The 24,193-nt window shown below is 34.5% G+C and overlaps 1 pseudogene; it reads left to right on the forward strand.

Moving 5' to 3' along the window:
- The first annotated feature begins 841 nt into the window (after positions 1-841).
- On the forward strand, positions 842-23,946 carry LOC110645422 (2-oxoisovalerate dehydrogenase subunit alpha 1, mitochondrial-like; annotated as a pseudogene).
- Positions 23,947-24,193: the final 247 nt, after the last annotated feature.

Consider the following 24,193-nt stretch of genomic DNA (forward strand, 5'->3'; position numbering starts at 1 on the left):
TCTCCAATTCCTTTGGGATTTTCTAGCTCTATCTTCTAAATAAAAGATGCCTAATTACGTGTGGGACACCAACAACACTAAATCACATACACATAATTCGTTACTCCAACCATCCACCACCATCACCACCGCCTCCTCCTCCTCCTCCTCCTCCTCCTCCTCCTCCTGAATTTCTTATTTTCTACTGTGGCATTTCGGTTCACAAGATCAACAACCATTACGTACCATATAAAGAGAAAGTTGGGTTTCATGGGAATTCTCAACCATGATTCTTCCACCAATTATTCTTTCGAATCTATTTCTTCTTCTTCGTCAAGAATCCCAGTTGTTGAGAATTCTGCAATTTCACGCTACTCATCAGCTTTCCCTTTATTGGTTCAGTGATTCAAATCCACCAAAGCCGCAGGCCAACTCCATCAGTTGAACTCTAGTGGTGTTGAAAAGAGTCAGGTAACTCTAACCAGCCCTTCAAGTCATTGTCCTTTTATTTTCCTATTAATTATTTCAAATTTTTTTTTCTTTTTCGATCTTTTATACTGAGAACATATAACAATATTTTAAATTTAAAAAATAATTTTGTTCAAAAAATTGGATAAGAGAACCTACTTAAATTTAAATTTTTAAAGCAAAGCTTTTTCTACATAACATTGACCTCAGCTTGACCGGTTATGGGTGGGTTCAGGTTGCATGTTTTGGGGGACCGATATGGGCTTGACCTTTGAGATAGAACTCATCTCTACTCTAACCTTGTATATATAATATATTTACGTGGATTTTGAAATATATAACTTTTGCGGCCCAATGATCACAGTTATGATAATCTTTTTGTCGTTTTGTCAGGCCTTGGATTATCCTGGAGGGAAGGTTACATTATTTTCTGAGATGAGATTCATTTCTCAATCAAATGAGAAGAGATTACCCCGTTATCGACTACTTGATGACAATGGAGAACTAATAGAAAGCAGCGATTTTGATCAGGTAGCTCTCTCCATCGTCTGCAAGAATTGTACAATCATATATTAATTCTATATGGCGAAAACTACAGTTGAAGTGTGTTGAATTCTTGAGCCTTGACATTTTCTGAAATATATATATATATATATATATATATTCAATTTCCAGGCCATAGGTGAATTTTTGAACACTTAGCATTTGGTTTTATCGTCTCAACTTGATTAATAATCACTAGGTATTCAATTTTATTTACGAAAACAAGGATCTCGCAGTAAAGATGTACGCTAAAATGGTCACCCTTCAAAGGATGGATACCATATTCTATGAAGCATAGAGGCAAGGAAGAATTTCCTTCCATCTCGCATCTGCAGGTGAAGAAGCAATAAATATAGCATCAGCAGCAGCACTTGGCGCAGATGATGTTGTCCTGACCCAGGTGATTCTTTTTCTTTTTTTGGTACAATTGGCTATTTGAACTCGAATTTGATGTTTTTGAAGATGACTTTTAATACCACTAAGCTAAAACTCATTGATGGTGATTTTTTTTCCCTTTTTTTATATATATGCTAGGACTAGCATTCCAGTTCTAGGCCAAACCATGGGTTGCTTAACGGAGTCATCTAATGAAATTTCAGTATCGGGAGCCTGGAGTTCTGTTATGGCGTGGTTTCACTCTTGAAGAATTTGCAAATCAGTGCTTTGGAAACAAGGCTGATTATGGAAAACGCAGGCAGATGCCAATCCATTATGTAACACCCCCATACTAAGTAGTCTATACATTCTACTGTTCCGGTGATTAGTATCCGTTCGGACAGTCAAAATGTGTAGAATCATATTTATATCACCTAGAAAAGTTATAAATAAAAACTAATAGAAATTATATGAAAGTAAAATGAGAATAAGAAAAACAAAGCATAATTAGTTAAATGAGTTGAGGTCTCAGTGATGGGTGACCGAACTGATAAGTGACTGCGAGTTTAGTTACTGCCCTAATTTCGTGTGGAACACTAGGACACCCAGGCCTAAGGATAATTGCGAAGCTAATGATATTATGAAAACTACAAAAAAAAGAATAGAGAACAAGCTTAAATAATTGAATCAAAGTTTAGGAAGTAACTTAATGCTATTAAAAAAATTGATCAGATCGATAAGGGGTAATTTGGTCAATTCATCCTTAGAGCTGACTCTTGGCCTAAATGTCCGTTAAAATGTAGGAAATTAAAATTATGAAAAATAAAATAAAAAGTGAAGAGGTGAATGGAAGAAAGGAAAAAGGAAAAGAAAAATTCAAATTAAATGTTTTATGACATCATCAATGCCGCAATAAAAATTTATAATTTTTAAATTTTAAAAATTTGGGGATAATGATATAATTAAAAGAAAAGAAAATTGGGTCTTCTTCCTCTTGTTTGGCCATCCCACTCTCTCTCAAAATCTCTCTCTAAATTTCTCCATTAATAAGCCAATTCAAGCTTCCAAAGCTTAATTTCTTATCATAAACCCTAACCATAAATCATAGAAAACTCATAATTGACCCTAGAAGAGAAGAATTGAATCAAGAAATTTGGGAGAAAAGTGAAAGAATAGAAGTTGAGAAAAGCATCTTTGAGGTGAGTTCTCTCTCTACTTAACAATTGTATATGCATGAATATAAGTGGAAATTGATAAAATTATGTAAAGAAACATGAAAATCATGCATGTGGGGAGAGATGAAATTTCGGCCAGCCATGGTTTACTAGGGTTTTAATGTGTTTTAGTTTAATTGGATGTGAATTGGAACTTAGATGAAGTGGTATATGTGTTTAGTGAAGAGAAATTTTATGAAATTGCATGGATTAGTAAGATGGCAAATTAAGGTTTATGGAAATTGAGGATTTTGAAAATTATTGACCAATTGATGTGTATGATGCTCAATTTTGGTCATTTAGGGTGTTTTGAATTGTGAATTGATGATTGGAATTGAGTTGAGTTATGGATATGGAATTGTGGAATTCTGGGCTAATGAGTCCAGCTAGGTTAACAAGCCATAAATTGAATTGTGTTGCTCCAATTGGTGTGAGGCCAATTGGAGATGAAATTATGGTCATAATGCTATATTTTTTTATTGAGAAACCTTGCCTAAAAACTGACTATAAGTTGGTCTAAAATTAATTTGAATCCGGAATTGGTGCCCTGATTCTGGGCAGAATTGATCAATTGAACAATACATGTTCAAATGGTCATAACTTTGTGTAAAAATGTCCAAATGACGTGATTTTTAAACCATTGGAAAGCTTAGACATAGTAGAACAACTTTCGTGGAGAATAAAAACCCAAATTTGGACCATAACCTAGTGAAATTGCTAACCAAAATTAGGTCATCAAAACTACCAGAACCAAAAACTTGTCCAGAAAATCTGAAAATAACCAATCCGGCCAGTTATGGTAAAAATGCCATAACTTGAGCCACAAAACTCTAAATGGAGTGATTCGAAAAGAAAATTAAACTAGACATATTAAGGAACAACTTTGGTGAAGAAAGTTTAGTCAAATTTCTACTGCAGATTAGTCCAATGGAACAGTAAACCTAAATGATCAAATATGAAATTTTAGAATTTCATCTAATAGGCCTTGAATAGTAATTGGCAATCAATACCAATAAATTTGTGATCTAAAATATGGTATGACTATGTGTTTCGAAATGGTATACCAATTAATTATTTAAAAGTAAAAAATTTTCATGAATAGTAATGTGAATGTAACCACAATATTATCAAATACAAAGAACTCAACCCTTAGGAGAACTTATAAGTAAAATTAAGTATGCAAAATTTAATGGTTGGATTAATTAGTAGAAATGAATTGGATGGATATTGAAACACTTTAAATTATGTGTTTCAGTTGAAAAGATGCCCTCCAAGGAAGGAGGAAGAGTGGACTAAGTCAAAGCAACATAAGAGGTTTGTGCACAACAAACTTAAAATTCTTTGTTTCTACTTGACAATTCTTGAAATAAATGTTGTGAATAATTTTGATTGTTATGGATTTGAAAATCTTATTTAAAAAATAGTGTGTTGCCTACTTTGTAAATGAAAAATTTGAAATGAAATATGATTTGTGAATTGTATGAAATATTTGAATGATTTGGTTTTGAATTTGACTTTGAAATCATATTTGGCATGGCAATATTATTGTGTTCCTCCTCCATCTATGAAGTTGAGATTGATTATATTCTTTCCTCTCTGGCTTGTCAGTTGAGGTTGAGATCGGATGAGTACTCATATAGCTAGTTAGCCACCTCCCTCATTAATTTCGGTTAGTGAGGTTATAGATTGCTTTGTCATGATGTACAACACGGCATTGATCGTGAAATTTTGTGTCATGACCTAAGTTTTGTATTAATTGGCAACACCATTGTTTACAATTTATTTTGATAAATTGTTACTAAAAATCTTGACATTAACTTTGTGAACTATGATTGTGAAAATTTTTAAATTCCTATTATCAATGAATGATTATATTTTTGATGATTTTTGAAATTATTGTTGTACACCACTGAGTAAATTACTCAGCGATGGCTTTTTCTTGCCGTCACAGATAAGAAAAAGGATAAAGCAGTAGAGTGAGCTACTATAGCTACAGGGAAAATCTATTTTTGGATCTTTTACGGGTATAATATTTTATACCCTTGTAAATTTCTTTTGATGTAAATTATTGTTCATATGTATCTACAAAACTAGTTGAGTAGTTGTATAATCAAACTTGTAATATTAATATTTTATTCTCTTTTCTGGAATTGCAAAGTTTTATATTTAAGTTGAATCGAATGAAATGCTATAACAATTGCTTGAATTTGTGTTGATTGACTCAGATTGTGTTGACCATAAATGGAGTTATGGGTATTATATACATATTGAAAGTGTTTTAACAGGTTTTGAAGAATTGTTTTCTCAATTTATAGTCGGCATTCTGCCGAAATTTCTGTAAAATTTTTGAAATTCCAAATAAATCAAAATTTTATCCTATGACATAACCTTAATTAAAGGCTTTTATTAATTGTTCATCATTACTCTACACTTTAAAAATGAATAGAAATTGGTTTAAAATCCCTTGTAGTATATTTTATGGATTATCGGTAGGCGAAGTTTGGTAATTCATTAGGTATACTACAGGATCATGTTATGCCTTACAGAGGGATAAGGTGTGACATGTTTTAGTGGTATCAGAGCAATGTTTTGAAATGAGTTTTGAACTATGAATTGAAATATTTTTTTAATTAGTACAACTGCTCAAGTGTCCTTAATTGATATAGATGATGCATTTACATCATGAATATGAACTAATGGGTATAATTCTCCTTGTGTTGGTTGCCAGGGAGTAGAATTTTTGTAAACTGAAATAGAAGAAGGAGATCGCTTAGTTGAGCAATCAATTGAGGCTGAGGCACAAGAGGAAGTCTTACCTTTTCAAAATGTTAGTGGGTCAGCTACATCAACCCCACCCATGCCGCAATTTCCTGTTCAGTTTGCTCAGCAGATGGCTGTCTTATTCCAATAGATGGCTAGAAACATGCCAATACAAGCCCCAACCCAAGCACCAGTAGTGCAACCACAGCCTCCAGCCAGGCAGTATGATAAGCTGATGAAATTTGGGGCTATTGAATTTAAGGGTGCTGTAGATCCATTAGAGGCAGAGTAGTGCATTGAAATAATAAAAAGGGTATTTAAAAAGCTACACTGCATGGAAGAACTAAAGTTTAAATACTTAGTTTCTCTGCTACAAGGGGATGCGTATGAGTAGTGAAAGACCATCTCACATAGTTTAGTAGAGCCCCCAGTCTTAACATGGTCAGATTTTCTGAGAGAGTTCAGACAGAAATGGGTCTCTAATACATATGTCGACATGAAACAACAAGAATTTCTGAGTCTGAAGGAAGGGGACAGAACAATAGCAAAATATGAGAGGGATTTCTCCAAGTTGAGCCACTATGTTGAAAGCCTACTTACCACTGCTAGAGACAGATGTAAACGCTTTGAGGTGGGGTTAAGGCCTAGTTTGAGAATGCAAGTTATGGAGTTCAGACATCAGAACTTTTCAGAGCTGATTTCACAAGCGTTGGAGCTGGAGAGAATTGAAATGGAAGGGGCACTAAAAAAGGGATCACAGGAAAAGGAGAAGGGTGGAAAGGCTACTAGTCAAGCTTCTGATAGTGAATCAGGAAAGAGGAAAAATTTTGAAGGATCCAGATCTCGCAAGTCTGGTAAAGGTAGATCCTCAGGACAGAGGCCATCTAGGTCTACCCAACAGACATCCAAGGGGACATTGTCAATCCGCACCTGTGAAACATGTGGAAAGGTGCATGGTGGGATATGCTACAAAGCCATAGGGGCATGTTATAATTGTGGCGGCAATAGTCATTTTGCCAAGGATTATACAAGTGCACGCCATTATGGACCACCTACTATTTCAGAGGGATCAGCCCAAGTTTTTACTCCCAGAAGTTCACTCTCAGTTGACAGAGGTAGAGGCAGAGATAGGGATAGTACACCTAGTAGTCAGAGTACAGTAAATTAGCCAGAGCCAAGTGGTGCACCAGCCAGAGTGCACACTATGCAGTAGAGAGAGGAGGCAGAGGTATCTGATATTGTAGCTGGTACATTCTCTATCTTTGAACAAGATGTACTTGTGCTATTTGATCTCGGGTCTACTCACTTCTATGTTAGTGCTAGCATTACTTATTCTATTGTAGTTCCTTATGTGAAAATGGATTTTGAAGTGTTAGTGACTAGCCCATTAGGACAAGAAGTTAGGGTCAACAGAATGTATAAGGATTGTCCTTTGGTGATCCAAGGACATATTTTCCTATCTGGTTTGATTGAAATGCCCTTCAGAGATTATGACATCATCTTGGGCATGGATTGGTTAGCCAGGCATCATGCTATGATTGACTATAGACTAAAAACAGTTACTTTTGGTCTCTCTCAGTATGGTGATGTGGTAATATATGGGGAGAGACAGTTATTACCATCAAATCTCATTTCAGCTGCACTTGCTAGAAAAATGATCCGGAAGGGGTGTGAAGTATATCTGGCCCACGTGATAGACACCAAGTAGGGAGTCCAACATTGAGGGATATTCCTACAGTATATGACTTCCTAAATGTGTTTCTTGAATAATTATCAGGGTTACCTCCGGAAAGAGAAGTGCAGTTTGAAATAGAGGTTATACCTGGTGTGGACCCAATCTCCATTACACCTTATAGAATAGCACCTGCTGAGTTGAAGAAGTTGAAAGTGCAGTTGTAAGAATTGCTTGACAAGGGCTTCATTCGCCCTAGTGTGTCAACTTGGGGAGCACTAGTTATGTTTGTCAAGAAGAAAGATGGTACTCTCTGTCTGTGTATCGATTATAGATAGTTGAATAAGGTGACTATAATGAATAGATATCCGCTGCCTCGCATAGATGACTTGTTTGATCAGTTGAAGGGTGCAGCTGTGTTCTCCAAAATTGATTTAAGATTGGGCTATTATCAGTTGAAAGTGCAAGAGTAGAGTATTCCAAAAACTACTTTCAGAACTCAATATGGCCACTATGAGTTTCTGGTTATGCCATTCAGGTTAATTAGTACTCCAACTACTTTTAAGGACCTGATAAACACTATATTCAGACCATATTTAGATTAGTTTGTTGTGGTGTTTATTGAAGACATCTTGGTGTATTCAAAGAATGCAGAGGAGCATGATAGACACTTGAGGATTGTACTATAGACTTAAGGGAGAAACAGCTGTATGTCAAGTTGTCAAAGTGTGAATTTTGGCTGCAGAAATTTTCTTTCTTGGGGCTCATTGTATCAGTTGAAGGCATTAAGGTAGATCTTAGCAAGGTAGAAGCTATCCTTAATTGAAAGCCACCCAGAAATGTTACAGAAGTTCACAGTTTTCTTGGTTTAGCTAGTTACTATTGTCATTTTGTAAAGGGATTTTCTATGTTAGCATCTTCACTGACCAAGCTGCTTCAGAAAGATGTAAAATTTCAAGGGACTAAAAAATGCCAGCAGAGCTTTGATGAGTTGAAGAAATATTTGACTGAAGCTTCAGTCCTGACTTTACCTACATCGGGTAAAGAATATACTATTTATAGTGATGCTTTTCATAATAGGCTAGGCTGTGTACTGATGCAAGACCAAAATATCATTACTTATACATCTAGTCAGCTGAAAACCCATGAGAGAAACTATTCTACACATCACTTAGAGCTTGATGCCATTGTATTTGCTCTGAAGATCTGAAGACACTATTTGTATAAGGAGAAATGCTATATCTATACAGATCATAAGAGCTTGAAGTATTTGGGCACACAGAAAGAGCTGAATTTGAGGCAGAGGAGATGGTTAGAACTGATTAAAGACTACGATTGCTTAATAGATTATAAGCCAGGGAAAGCAAATGTAGTAGCTGATGCCTTAAGTCATAAGACTATGTTTAGTTTAAGGGTTTCTCCTTTATCCATGGTACACAAGTTGAGGGCATTGCATGCTAATCTGGAGATAGATAATGAGGGACAAATGATAGCTACTTGGCAAGTGAAGCCAATGTTGACTGATCAGATAAAAATGGCAGCATTGAATGATGAAAAGTATGTGAGATTGATGGAGGAAGCTCGGGATGGCAAGAAAACTGGATTTTCAGTGAATGATGATGGCTTATTGTTACACCAAGGCAGAGTGTGCGTTCCAAATGATGAGGAATTGAGGCAAATCATTATGAAGGAAGCATATGACTCTCCTTTTATTATGCACCATGGTGAGACTAAAATGTATAGAACGGTAAAAGAGCACTATTGGTGGATGGGTATGAAGAAAGGTATAGCTGAGTATGTATCCAAATGCCTAACTTGTCAGCAAGTAAAGGCTAAACACCAAGTGCCAGCTGGTTTGCTATAGCCATTGCCAATTCCTGAGTAGAAATAGGAATAGACCATGATGGACTTTGTGATGGGACTTGCTAGAATACAGAAGAATCATGATGCAATATGGGTCATTGTGGACAGATTAACCAAGTCTGCTCACTTTCTGCCAGTGAGAATGGATTATAGCTTGGACAGATTGGCTAAACTATACATTGATGAGATAATGAAACTCCATGGAGTGCCAGTATCGATTGTGTCAAACAGATATCCAAGGTTCACTTCTAAATTATGGGGTAGTCTGCAAAAAGCCCTAGGAACTAGATTGAACTTTAGCACTGCATTTCATCCACAGACAGACAGCTAGTCTGAAAGGGTAATTCAAAATTTGGAGGAAATGCTACGGGCTTATGTGATTGAGTTTGAAGGTAGTTGAGATACACACTTACCTTTGATTAAATTTTCTTATAATAATAGCTATCAATCAAGCATTGGGATGCCTCCATATGAAGCTTTGTATGGCAAGAAGTGCATAACTCCTTTGTGTTGGGATGAAGTGGGTGAAAGAAAATTTATTGGCCTAGAAATTGTTCAACAGATAGAGGAAAAGATTAAGCTCATCAGAGATATACTCAAGACTGCATCAGACCGTTAAAAGTCATATATTGTTCTAAAAAGAAGAGATATTGAGTATGCAGAGGGTGACAAGGTATTCCTCAAGGTTTCTCCTTAGAAGAAAATTATGAGATTTGGCAGAAAGGGGAAATTGAGTCCTCGCTTTATTGGGCCGTATGAGGTTCTGGAAAGAGTGGGTCCTCTGGCATATAGACTGGCACTACTTCCAGAGTTAGAAAGGATACAAAATGTCTTTCATATTTCTATGTTGAGGAGGTATAGATCCGACCTATCTCATGTTCTACCAGTAGAAGAAATTAAGGTGAATCCAGACCTCACTTATGAGGAAGAGCCTATAGAGATTCTGGCATATGAGGTGAAACAGCTGAGGAACAAGCAGATACCACTGGTTAAGGTGATGTGGAACCATCATTCAGGCCAGGAGGCTACTTGGGAGCGTAAGGAGGATATAAGGAGACAGCACCCACAGCTATTCAGAGATTAAAATCAGGTAAAATTTCGAGACAAAATTTATTTAAGGGGGGAGGGGGGGGGGGGAGAATTGTATATATACATTCTACTGTTCTGGTGACTAGTGTCCGTCCGGACAATCAGGATGTGTAGAACCATATTTATGTCACCTAGAAAAGCTATATATAAAAATTAATAGAAATTATATGAAGGTAAAATGGGAATAAGAAAAATAAAGCATAATTAGTTAAATGAGCCGAGGTCCCAGCGATGGGTGACCGAACTGAGAAGTGACTGCGAGCTCAGTTGCTGTCCTAATTTCGTATGGAACCCTAGGACACCCCAGGCCTAAGGATAATTACAAAGCTAATGGTATTATGAAAACCACAGAAAATAATAGAGAACAAGCTCAAATAATTGAATCAAAGTTTAGGAAGTAACTCAATGCTATTAGAAAAATTGATCAGACCGATAAGGGGCAATTTGATCAATTTACCCTTAGAGGTGACTCTTGGCCTAAATGTCCATTAAAATGTAGAAAATTAAAATTATGAAAAATAAAATAAAATAAAAAGTGAAGAGGTGAATTGAAGAAAGGAAAAAGGAAAAGAAAAATTCAAATTAAATGCTTTATGACATCATCAATGACACAATAAAAATTTATAATTTTTAAATTTTAAAAATTTGGGGATAATGATATAATAAAAAGAAAAACATTAAAAGAAAAGAAAATTGGGTCTTCTTCCTCTTGTTTGGCCGCCCCACTCTGTAACACCCCTCACCCGTCTACAATGTAGTTGAGTAAGGCGTGCTACATTCGTTGCCGGAGCACCTTGTACTATTTTGTCGTGTACAATGTTAATTTAATTATCTATTTAATTATATTATCTTATATGTAATTTTTTTTTTATTTTTTCATTTTTATGGGAATCCAGACAGAGTCTACTCTGTTTTATTAGTCCGTTACGAGTTTTTTTATTTACCTGTTAAAAACAATTTATATCCAGTTCATACATCATCTCATAGCAATTTTTCATACATCATATCATACCATTGCTCATAATTTTTTTTTTTTATAGAAAACCTATTTCATTTCATTCATAAAAACTTTATACACAATTATTTACAATTTATATACAATCCAAAATGATTTACAGTGTTTACTTATATACAATAACAAAATGGAAAATCTAACTATACATGAGCCCTACCAAAATGACTGATGAGGTGAGAATCTACATTGTAGTAGATTTGCTCAAGTCATGTCTAGGCACTACTGCTGCTGCTGTGGGTCTCCTGTACCTACGTGATGGAAAAACCAACGCGCTAAGCATAACACTTAGTGGTGCATAAACAAGGAAAAATAACTAAACAATTTAAAATAATTATTTTAAGTATAACCTTATAAAGTAACATAAAATTATATGAATTTACACTCTTTTTTTTACTTGTTTATCAAACTTTGGAAGCAATTAAATTAATCAGGATCTTTTTATTCATGTAATTTATATTAAGTCTTATATAATTTATATTAATGGTTCTCTCGTGTACTTGTTTGAATTTAAAATTTTATTTCTCATAACTGTGCCTAAATAACCTATGATAGACTATAAAAACTGGATACACAGGAGTATACTAGTTAGACATCCGTATGTCTACCCAATATACAACAGTCATGTCAGGCACAAGGCCAGCGGGTAGGCATAAGCCAATAATAATGAAAATTGACAATATGGCTATCAGGCAAGCATAAAGCTAGTAGAACAATTATCTTAGACATATGTTGTCTGTCAATGATTATCTCTGTGGGCAGTACTGCAATCCGTAGTCTCTAATTTATATACCAATTGATTCAAGCTATATAAATGAGTCAAGGTGTACTTTGGGCAAACTAATATTATTAAGTATTTATAATTTCATTAATTCATGTTATTTTTATGTTTAACAATTTATTCTAATTCATTTCATCTCATATACTCAGTTATTTTATGGACCTTTCTCAAGGTCCAGATTTAGTGTTTTCAATTCATCTAACCAATTGGCCAAGATGTGGCCACTGTTTGGCGATACTTCCTTCATGGAAGTTGTCCCTCTATGTCTTGTCTTTATTTTTCTTTTTGAATAATATCATTTAAAGTTTTAAAACTCAAGTTATGGTCAAATAACCATAACTGGTTCACTGTATCTTTCTGGGTCTAGAATTAGATAGATTCTAGAGTCTGTCTTGGTCTAATTAATTGGACATGTTACAATCATTTTTAGGCCTAATGTTCTTCATAAAAGTTATTACCCTATGTCTTATGGTCACTCAGAAATTTTAATTACAATTTTTCAAATTTTATAGAATTAGTTATGGCCAAATCACTGGCCTGGACTCAGGTACCCTGTGTATTCAGGGTCCAGGTTCAAGTCAGTAGCTTTGACCTCCATTTTAGGGTTCTTATGTTCATAAATTGAGGACCATGTCTAAAACAAAGTTAGAGCCCTATTTCTTAGGGTTCCAGATCAGTATGGCTCATCCTAATTGAAGTTTTCTAGTTGTAGATATGACTAAATGAGTGTTCTGGGGTCAAATGGTCACTTAGGTAATTTTCAGAATTCATATACTGACTTAACCTAGTAAATTGACCTAGTTTCCTTGGTTTCTAGGTTTTGGTCAAATCATCAATGTTGTAGATCTATGTCTTGTGGAAATTTTGCCACTGGATTCATTAGATTTGGGATTTTATAGACCAAGTTATGGCCATTTTGCTAAAACTGGTCAGGTAGGCTTATGTCCAGAAAATTCTAGGCAGAATGGATTCTGGTCAGTTTGGTGACCTCACTTGGGCCAGCAATTTCATTTGGTTAGAGGCATTTCTGTGCTTGGTGTTTTTAATGAGAGTTGTAGTCCTATGTCTAAGCTTTCCAATGGTATAAAATTCAGGTCATTTAGACCTGTTTAGAGGGAGTTATGACTAATGTTTATTTGGTCATTTTTTTCAGGGTTCAGTGTATGGATATCCAGATTGGGACAGTAAATTGGTCAATTTATGGACAGAATTTGGGCAAGATTTCTTCATGAAAAATGGGGTATTTTGAGTATAATTTCACCTTCAATTGGCCTCATACCAATTGGAGTCATACAATTTCAGTTATAGCTCAAACAAAATACTGGACTCATAGGTCCGAATTTCCTGCAAAGAACATGCACTCCCTATATTCATTCCTCCTTACTCCCTGTTATGGAAAGTCAATCATTATATTATTTCTGTGTATATTCTGTATTCTGTATTCCTATTTAGGATTTCTTATTTAGGATTTCTTCCTAATTAGTATAACACAATTATAGGAATCAATTGTATATAAATACCCATGTACAGATTAATTGAAATATATGAGAATCATCTCTTTCTACATGGTATCAGAGCAGGTCATCTATCTAGGGTGATTATTTGTTCTCACCACCAGCTCAGGAGAGACCTTGGCCGTCGACCGGCCGTTTCGTCTCCGATCAACATTGCCAGCGTCGCCTCAATCCCCTCATTCCACCACTGTGTACTGTTACCTGATCCAGTACACCATTAAAGGACTTCTGAGGTTTGGCTCTCAAATCCTATTTCGGTATTTGCTTGATTTGTGATTTTGGATTATTTTGTTGCTGTCAGCACTTTGGATTAGCGTTTCGGTTAGTTTTCTTTGTCTCAACAAATGGCAGACAATAAGAATGTTATTTCTGATGTGATTCCGATGATGACTAAAATCACGGAACACAAACTTAATGGTTCGAATTATCTGGAGTGGAGTAAGACTGTTAGGGTCTATTTGCGTAGCATTGATAAGGATGATCACCTTACTAAAGATCCACCTACTGATGATACACAACAAACTTGGCTAAGGGAGGATGCTCGGTTGTTTTTGCAGCTTCGGAACTCGATTCACAGTGAGGTAATTAGTTTAATTAATCACTGTGAATTTGTTAAGGAATTGATGGATTACTTAGATTTTCTCAGATTCGTAAAGGGAATATCTCCCATATTTATGATGTTTGTAAGGCATTCTACCGTGAAAGAGAATAAGTCTCTCACGGCTTATTTTATGGATTTTAAACGGTATATGAGGAACTTAATGTATTGTTGCCTTTTAGTTACGATGTGAAAGTTCAAGAGCCCAACGGAGCAAGCTGGTTATGAGTTTTCTTGCGTGCCTTCCTTGAGTATGAGATCGCTAAATCTCGATTCTTTCCAGATTCGAGATTTCCTCTTTGCATGAAACATTCACACGGGTCCTTCGTGCAGAGTACCCAATCTTCACAAGAGTGCTCTTATTAGCCGTAATCCAAATGGACAACAGGTAATAGAAGAGGAAGTAGAGGAGGAATTACAGCAATGTAATCGTAATGGAGAGGCTAGTTCTAATCAGACTCAAGAGGAGTCATTTGTTATTATTGTCATGAGCACAGCCATACAAAATATAATTGTCCGCAACTTCGGAAGAAAATCAGCGATCACGGATGGCAAATATGGCGTGAGGATTCTCTGATATCTTCCTCTGAGAAAGCTGTTTTGGTATCCGCAGAGGATTTTGCAGTTTTCCCGAGATCGTGCATCTCTAAAGCCTACCGGTTCCCCTATCATCTGCGATCAAGTCGAGTAAATCCACTACATGCCTTGTGTCTTCCTCATCCAAATGGGTTATTGATTCTGGTGCAACAGATCACATGACAGGTAATTCTAGTCTTCTATCTACTTTTCAGTCTAATCCCACTTCCTCTACTGTTACTTTAGCTGATGGTTCTACTTCTTGTGTCATGGGTTCTGGAACTGCGAATCCGACTTCGTCAATTTCTTTGTCATCTGTTTTGTGTCTACCAAATTTCTCTTTTAATCTACTTTCTGTTAGTAAACTTACTCGTACCTTAAATTGTTCTATTTCTTTTTTTTCTGATCAGTGTTTGTTTCAGGATCTTACGACGAAGCAGATTATTGGTAGAGGACGTGAGTCAGGTGGTCTCTACATTCTGGAAAATCATGTACCGCGATCGCTTGTTTGCTCCAGTACCTTAACACCTCTTGAAGCTCATTGTAGATTGGGTCATCCTTCTTTGTCTACCATGAAGAAGTTGTGTCCTCGATTTACTTTATCGATTACTAGAATGTGAGTCGTGTCGGTTGCAAAACATCATCGTTTGCCTTACGTGTCTAGAGTCAATAAACGGACTTCATCCCCTTTTGAGTTAGTTCATTCGATGTTTGGGGTCCTTGTTCTTACTTCTAAAGCTGGATTTCGTTATTTTGTTACTTTTGTTGATGATTACTCGTGTTACCTGGTTATATTTAATGAAGAATCGTTCTGAGTTGTTTTCTATCTTTTGTGCCTTTTGTAATGAAATCAAAACTCAATTTAATATTTCTATGCGCATATTAAGAAGTGACAATGCTAAAGAATATTTTTCAGCACAATTTCAGTCTTATATGACACAAAATGGCATTCTTCATCAGTCTTCCTGTGTGGATACCCCATCCCAAAATGGCGTGGCCGAAAGAAAAAATCGGCATCTTCTTGAGGTAACTCGTGCTCTTCTTTTTCAGATGAAAGTTCCTAAACACTTTTGGACGGATGCAGTTTCTACGGCATATTTTTTGATCAATCGTATGCCTTCTTACATCCTTAATGGGGATATTCCTTATCGCTTTGTTCCCTACAAAATCTTTGTTTCCGTTGAACCTGTATTTTTGGTTGTACTTGTTTTGTACGTGATGTTCGTCCAAGAGTTACTAAATTGGATCCAAAGTCTCTCAAATGTGTCTTCCTTGGGTACTCCCGGATCCAAAAAGGGTACCGTTGTTTCTCTCCTACTCTTAATCGTTATCTTGTTTCTGCAGATGTCACATTTTTTGAGTCCACTCCATTTTTTTCTCAATCATCTGTATATGAGAGTCAGGGGGAGGAAGATGATATCTTAATATATCTTGTCAACCAATGTCTAGTCCTCTCTCACACCTATTTCTTCCGTCTCTAGACCTACTCGGCCTCCGTTGTTCATGTTTATTCCAAGAGATTGGAGATTCCCGACTCGGATCCTCCACCGGCTACTTCGTTGGGAGATCCTGCACTTCATCGATCATGATTCGATCTAGACTTACCCATTGCTCTTCGTAAAGGTAAACGCGTTCATGTACTTACCCTATCTCTTCTTTTGTTTCTTATAATCAATTGTCTTCTTGTTCTCGGTGTTTTGTTACTTCTTTAGACTCTATTCCCATCCCTAATCTGGTGAGGCCTTTGTCTCATCCTGGTGGTGTCTTTGCTATGAAAGAGGAAATGGAGGCTTTAGATGCTAATGGTACATGGGAAGCTGTTGCCTTTGCCCACCGGTAAGAAAGCTATTGGTTGCAAATGGGTATTCTGATGAAAGGTAAATCTGATGGTTACGTGGCTAGATTAAAAGCACGCCTTGTAGCAAAGGATATGCTCGGACATATGGGGTTGATTACTCGATACTTTTTCTCCTGTAGCTAAACTTACTTACATTCGCTTGTTTATCTCTTTAGCACTACATATGATTGGCCCTGCACCAATTGGATATCAAGAATGCCTTCCTTCATTGTGATCTTCATGAGGAGGTGTATATGGAGCAACCACATGGGTTTGTTGCTCATGTGGTGTTGGGTAAAGTTTGTAGGCTTCGGAAGTGTCTTTATGGCTTGAAACAAATTCCTAAGGCCTGGTTTGGGAGATTCAGTGAAGCGATCAGAATTTGGTATGCAAAAGAGTAAGTGTGATCACTCGATTTTATAAGCAACTGAGGCTGGTCTAATTCTCCAGTAGTCTATGTGGATGACATTATCATCACCGGGAGTGACTCTGCAGTATTTCATCTCTTAAAACCTTCCTCCAAACCCAGTTTCAGACCAAAGACTTGGGATTATTAAAGTATTTTTTGGGTATTGAAGTTATGAGAAGTAAGAAGGGTATTTTCTTGTATCAAAGAAAATATGTCCTTGATCTATTGACAGAGACAGAAAAATTAGGTGCTAAGCTTTGTAGTGCACCAATGACTCCAAATTTACAAATCATAGCGGGGATAGTGAGTTGTTTGAAGATCCGAGAGATACAGGAGATTGGTAGGAAAATTGAACTACCTTCATGTCACTCGTCCGACATTGCTTATGCCGTTAGTGTGGTAAGTCGGTTTATGTCTTCCCCAAGCTGTTGCTCATTGGGAAGCCTTGGGACAAATCTTGTGCTATTTGAAGGAGCTCCGGGAAGAGGTTTGTTATATGGTAATCATGGGCATATAAATGTAGAATGTTTTTCAGATGCCGATCATGGATCTAAAGTTGATAGGAGGTCAACTCTTTGGATATTGCGTTTTTGTTGGAGGAAATTTGGTGTCTTGGAAAAGCAAGAAGCGAGTGTAGTTTCTCGATCTAGTCTTGAATCCGAATCTGAGCCATGGCACAATCAGTATGTGAGGTAATGTGGATATTTCAATTACTAGATGAGACAGGTTTTAAGACCCCCCTGCCTGCAAAATTGTGGTGTGATAATCAAGCTGCTCTCCATATTGCTTCTAATCCGGTATTTCATGAGCGGACCAAACATATTGAGATTGATTGTCACTTTGTTCGTGAAAAGATTCAACAACAGATCATCTCAACAGGACATATCAAAACTGGAGAGCAGTTAGGAGATATTTTCACAAAAGCTCTGAATGGAGCTAGGATTGACTACATTTGTAACAAGCTGGGCATGATTAACATCTATGCTCCAACTTGAGGGGGAGTGTTATGGAAAGTCAATCATTATATTATTTCTGTGTATATTCTGTATTTAGGATTTCTTATTTAGGATTTCTTATTTAGGATTTCTTCCTAATTAGTATAACACAATTATAGGAATCAATTGTATATAAATACCCATGTACAGATTAATTGAAATATATGAGAATCATCTCTTTCTACACTCCCAAACTACAATTTGTCATTCATAGCACTTCTAAATATCATCAATCAATCTCAATTAGGTCAATTTCAAACAAGTTCACAAAATCCTCAAATAATTAGGTCAACCATACTCAATCCATACAACTTTCAATACATAATAACTCATTAAACAACATCACTAAACTAGTTTACATCCACAAAAAGCATCAAACTCCAATTAACCCATAGCTGCCGAAATTTAAAGTCCTATGTATCCAAGGTTTTCTTTTCAATTTCATAAAAATTCGACTTAGTTTGAGTGTTACTAACTATAAAAGAAAGGAGGAAAGGCTTATAGTGCACTAACCTCTTTGTAGCTTAATTTTAAGCCAACAAAACTTCAATCCTTTCTTTTCTTTTTGCTACAATTAGCTTCTCCAAGATGTAAGGAAAAGTTTTGGTGAAGATAAGTTAGGGTTTTATGGGAGAAAACTTAGGGAAAATCAAGGTAGAAAATAAAAATATGAAGAGAGCATGGGAGAAGAGGGAAGTCGGCCATGGAGAGAAAACATGAGGAAGATGACTCTTTTTTTTATGAATTTTGTCTCATTTAAATCCTTTTCTTATCTCTTAATGTGTTTGTTAAATTCCCATTAGGCAAGCTTTTTAATTGATGTCATTATGACATATTATATATATATATATATATATATATATATATATATATATATATATATATATATATATATATATATCTTATTTCTTTTCTTTTCTTTTCTTTCATTTCTTTTCTTTTTCTCTTTTTCCATTAAATTTTTTTAGAAATATTTTATTTATATTTTATGTCATATTATTCACTTACTTAATTGAACAAGTTGGTTAAAAATTATCTCTGAAAGTGAAATGACCAAAATGTCATTCGTTTAGCTTAATGTGCTAAAATTATCTGTACCAATTGTTTTAATTCTCTTTGTGTTTTCTGAACAATTTATTGTCATTGAACCCTCAATAACTCTTCATCGGAGTCCCAGGAATTATTTCACAGGATTCTCCACAGGTTTAGGGTTGCTAACTGTCTTTATAGTAGCTTTTCGGTGAGGTCACCCATCACTGTGACCCCGGCTCGTTTAGCTTATTTTTAATTCATTTCTTTTATTTTTTCTGAATTTTTCTTGGTCTTTATTCAGTCAATTTATGCCTCCTCACTCTAGTTTGACTATAGTTTCAGACATTTTGGCTCTCCGAACAGACATTAGTCGTCGGAACAGTAGAATGTATAGACTACCTAAGGTAAGGGCGTTACACACTCTCTCTCAAAATATCTCTCTAAATTTCTCCATTAATAAGCCAATTCAAGCTTCCAAAGCTTGATTTCTTATCATAAACCCGAACCATAAACCATAGAAAACTCCTAATTGACCCTAGAAGAAAAGAATTGAATCAAGAAATTTGGGAGAAAAGTGAAAGAATAGAAGTTGAGAAGAGCATCTTTGAGGTGAGTTCTCTCTCTACTTAACTAAGTGTATATGCATGGATATAAGTGGAAATTGATGAAATTATGTAAAGAAACATGAAAATCATGCATGTGAGGAGAGATGAAATTTCGGCTAGCCATGTTTTACTAGGGTTTTAATGTGTTTTAATTTAATTGGATGTGAATTGGGACTTAGATGAAGTGGTATATTGTTTAGTGAAGAGAAATTTCATGAAATTGTATGGATTAGTAAGATGGCAAATTAAGGTTTATGGAAATTGGGAATTTTGAAAATTATTGACCAATTAATGTGTATGATGCTCAATTTTGGTCATTTAGGGTATTTTGAATTGTGAATTGATAATTGGAATTGAGTTGAGTTGTGGATATGGAATTGTGGAATTCTGGACTAATGAGTCCAGCTAGATTAACAAGCCATAAATTGAATTGTGTTGCTCTAATTGGTGTGAGGCTAATTGAAGATGAAATTAGAGTCATAATGCTACATTTTTTATGAAGAAACCTTGCCTAAAAACTGATCATAACTTAGTCTAAAATTAGGTTGAATCCAGAATTGGTGCCCTGATTTTGGGCAGAATTGACCAATTGAACAGTACATGTTCAAATGGTCATAACTTTGTGTAGAGAGGTCCAAATGATTTGATTTTTAAACCATTGAAAAGCTTAGACATAGTAGAACAACTTTCATGAAGAACAGAAACCCGAATTCGAACCATAATCTAGTTAAATTGCTAACCAAAGTTAGGTCACCAAAACTGTCAGAACCAAAAACTTGCCCAGAAAATCTGAAAATGACCAATCCGGCTAGTTATGGTAAAAATGCCATAACTTGAGCTACAAAACTCTAAATGGAGTGATTCAAAAAGTGAATTAAACTAGACACATTAAGGAACAACTTTGATGAAGAAAGTTTAGACAAATTTCCACTGTAGTTTAGTCCAATGGAATAGTAATCCTAAGTGACCAAATTTGAAATTTTGGAATTTCATCTAATAGGCCTTGAATTGTAATTGGCAATCAATGCCAAAAAATTTGTGATCCAAAATGTGTTATGACCATGTGTTTAGAAATGGTATACCAATTAATTATGAAAAAGTCAAAAATTTTCATGAATAGTAATATAAATAGTAACCACAATAGTATCAAATACAAAGAACTCAACCCTTAGGAGAACTTATAAGTAAAATTAAGTATGCAAAATTTAATGGTTGGATTAATTAGTAGAAATGAATTGGATGGATATTGAAACACTTTAAATTATATGTTTCAGTTGGAAAGGAGCCCTCCAAGGAAGGAGGAAAAGTGGACTAAGTCAAAGCAACATAAGAGGTTTGTGCACAACAAACTTAAAATTCTTTATTTCTACTTGACAATTTTTGAAATAAATGTTGTGAATAATTTTGATTATTATGGCTTTGAAAATCTTATTTAAAAAATAGTGTATTGCCTACTTTGTAAATGAAAAATTTGGAATGAAATATGATTTGTGAATTGTATGAAATATTTGAATGATTTGGTTTTGAATTGGACTTTGAAATCACACTTGACATGGCAATATTATTATGTTCCTCCTTCGTCTATGGAGTTGAGATTGATAATATTCTTCTATCTCTGGGTTGCCAGTTGAGGTTGAGATCGAATGAGTACTCATATAGTTAGCTAGCCACCTCCCTCATTAATTTCGGTTATTGAGGTTGTAGATTACTTTGTCATGGTGTACAACACAGCATTGATCGTGAAATTTTGTGTCATGACCTAAATTTTGTATTAATTGGCAACACCATTGTTTACAATTTATTTTGATAAATTGTTATTAAAAATCTTGATATCAACTTTGTGAACTGTGATTGTGAAAATTTTTAAATTCCTATTATCAATAAATGATTATATTTTTGATGATTTTAGAAATTATTGTTGTGCACCACAAAGTAAATTACTCAGCAATGGCTTTTTCTTGCTGTCGCAGATAAGGAGAAGGATAAAGCAATAGAGTGAGCTACTATAGCTACAAAGGAAATCTATTTTTGGATCTTTTACGGGTATAATATTGTATACCCTTGTAAATTTCTTTTGATGTAAATTATTGTTCATATGTATCTATAGAACTAGTTGAGTAGTTGTACAATCAAACTTGTAATATTAATATTTTGTTTTCTTTTCTGGAATTGCAAAGTTTTATATTTAAGTTGAATCGAATGAAATATTATTAAAATTGCTTGAATTTGTGTTGATTGACTTGGATTGTGTTGACCATAAATGGAGTTATGGGTATTATATACATATTTGAAGTGTTTTAACATGTTTTTAAAAAACTGTTTTCTCAATTTATAGCGGGTATTTTGCCGAAATTTCTGTAAAATTTTCAAAATTCAAAATAAGTCAAAATTTTATCCTGTGACATAAACCTTAATTAAAGGCTTTTATTAATTGTTCATCATTATCCTACACTTTAAAAATGAATAGAAATTAGTTTAAAATCCCTTAGAGTATATTTAATAGATTATTTGTAGGCGAAATTCGTTAATTCATTAGGTATACTACGAGATCATATTATGCCTTACAGAGAGGTAAGGTGTGACACATTATGGGTCTAAAAAACTCAATTCCTTCACTGTTTCCTCGCCTATAGCGTATGTAATAAAACCTTTTTATATCTGCATTACCATTTGCATCTCACTACTCAACTTCTCATTGCCATTTATTCTTCTCAGTACTCAACTCCCTAAGCTGTGGGTGCTGCTTATTCTCTTAAAATGGATAAAAAAGACACTTGTGTAGTCACATAAATTGGGGATGATGGTACCAGTGAGGTCATGGCACCATAATCTCTCCATTGTCTTCTCCCAGTAAATTTTTGAGTTTTTCACATCCTATTTCTGATTGGAAACTAATGTTCGAGGGAGATTTTCATGCTGCTCTGGACTTTGCAGCAGTAATGGAAGTCCCTGTCATTTTTATCTGTCGCAACAATGGCTGGGCCATAAGTACCCATATATCAGAGCAATTTCGAAGTACAATTTTGATCCCTCGTCTGATTCATCCTTTCTTTTCCAAATTGAAAACCAAGATCAAGTTTCTTCTCACCCAAAAATAAATGGGCATGCAGCGTATTTTCTGATATTAATAACACAGGTCTATGTTTGGCAGGTGATGGCATTGTTGTTAAGGGTCAAGCTTATGGAATCCAAAGCATCCGGTTAGATGGAAATGATGCTCTTGCTGTTTATAGAACGATTCGTGCAGCTCGTGAAATTGCTGTAAGTGAAAAAAGGCCTATATTAGTTGAGGTGAGATTGAACTTCCTGAAACTCCTGACTTATTTGGCAGTATGAAACCCTACTAAGTTTAATAATCAGTATTTCCCACTTTCAGGCCCTCACATATAGAGTAGGACACCACTCCACATCTGATGATTCCACCAAGTATCGGCCCGCAGATGAAATTGAATACTGGAAATTGGCACGAAACCCTGTAAATAGATTTAGAAAATGGGTTGAAAGAAATGACTGGTGGAGTGACAAAGAGGAATCAGAGCTCACAAGCAGCATCAGGAAGCAGGTGAAAGTCCAGCAAAACGTCATTATATAAACATCATCTGAAATCCGAACTTTTATCAAATCTTTTCTTCTAAATTAAAAAAATAAAATGTTCCTGCAGCTATTGCAAGCGATTCAAGTAGCAGAAAAAACAGAGAAACCTCCACTAGGAGACTTGTTCTCTGATGTCTATGATCTTCCACCATCAAATCTTCGCGAGCAAGAGGATCAGCTCAGAGAAACAATCAACAGACTTCCGCAAGACTACCCATCTGATGTTCCTCTGCAGACTGTGTTAGCCAGTAGCATGGAGGTAGGATTTAGCTTCCTCGGACCATAATAATGGTGTAACACAGCGATACAATAAGAACATTTTAAAGAAAATAAAGCATCTGGAAAGTTTGAAAACTTTTGTTACACAGTAACGTAAATAATTTATCCCTTTTAAAATATGTTTAATTTGCCTTTTCCTTTAAAATAATATATATATATATATATATATATATATATAAAGGTATAATTTAATTAAAATAATAATTAGTACATGAAATTTCATTTAAAAATTTTATATAAGGAAAAATACATTTTCTTGTAATATATATAAATGATACATCTATTAAATTATTATATTAAAATTATTTTAATTTTTTGTAAAAAAGGGTGAATATAAGTCAATTTACTTATAATTTCTAATAAAACTACAAAATGCATATATCTTATTATATTTATACTTATTTAATTTGTTTTGAATAATTGTTTAAATGTAATTATTTAACTATTTTTTTTATCTTAATTTCTTTTTTAATGTGAAAATATATCATTTTTCTCTAATTTATTGTGTTACAAAATTATTTTTAGAAGAAAATTACTCATTAAATTTATTAGACTTATTTTAATAATTTATTTATAAAATACATGGTTATTAATTTTGACATAATTTATTGGTGTATTCTAATTTAGTGTATATTAATTTATAAAAATATTAATTATATAATATTTATTATACCGATGAATTCTAATTTATCTAAAACTTTAACCTGTTTGCTTTAGCTATTGAATGCAGTTAATAACTATTAGCCGGTAATTGTTACCGTTAGTAAGTAGTTAATAATAATTAATTTATGTTAAGTATTTGATAAAATTATATTTAATTATTGATATTGTTATGTAAAATAACTAATAAAACTATACATCATATAATTTATTTTATTATTTAAATAAATATATAAATTTATTATATTATATTATTTATTTTATTATTTAATTAAATATATAATTATTTATTTAATATATTATATCATTTATTATACTATTAAAATAAATATATAATT

This window comes from Hevea brasiliensis, chromosome 12 (assembly GCF_030052815.1).
Source record: "Hevea brasiliensis isolate MT/VB/25A 57/8 chromosome 12, ASM3005281v1, whole genome shotgun sequence".
Classification (NCBI taxonomy): Eukaryota; Viridiplantae; Streptophyta; class Magnoliopsida; order Malpighiales; family Euphorbiaceae; genus Hevea; species Hevea brasiliensis.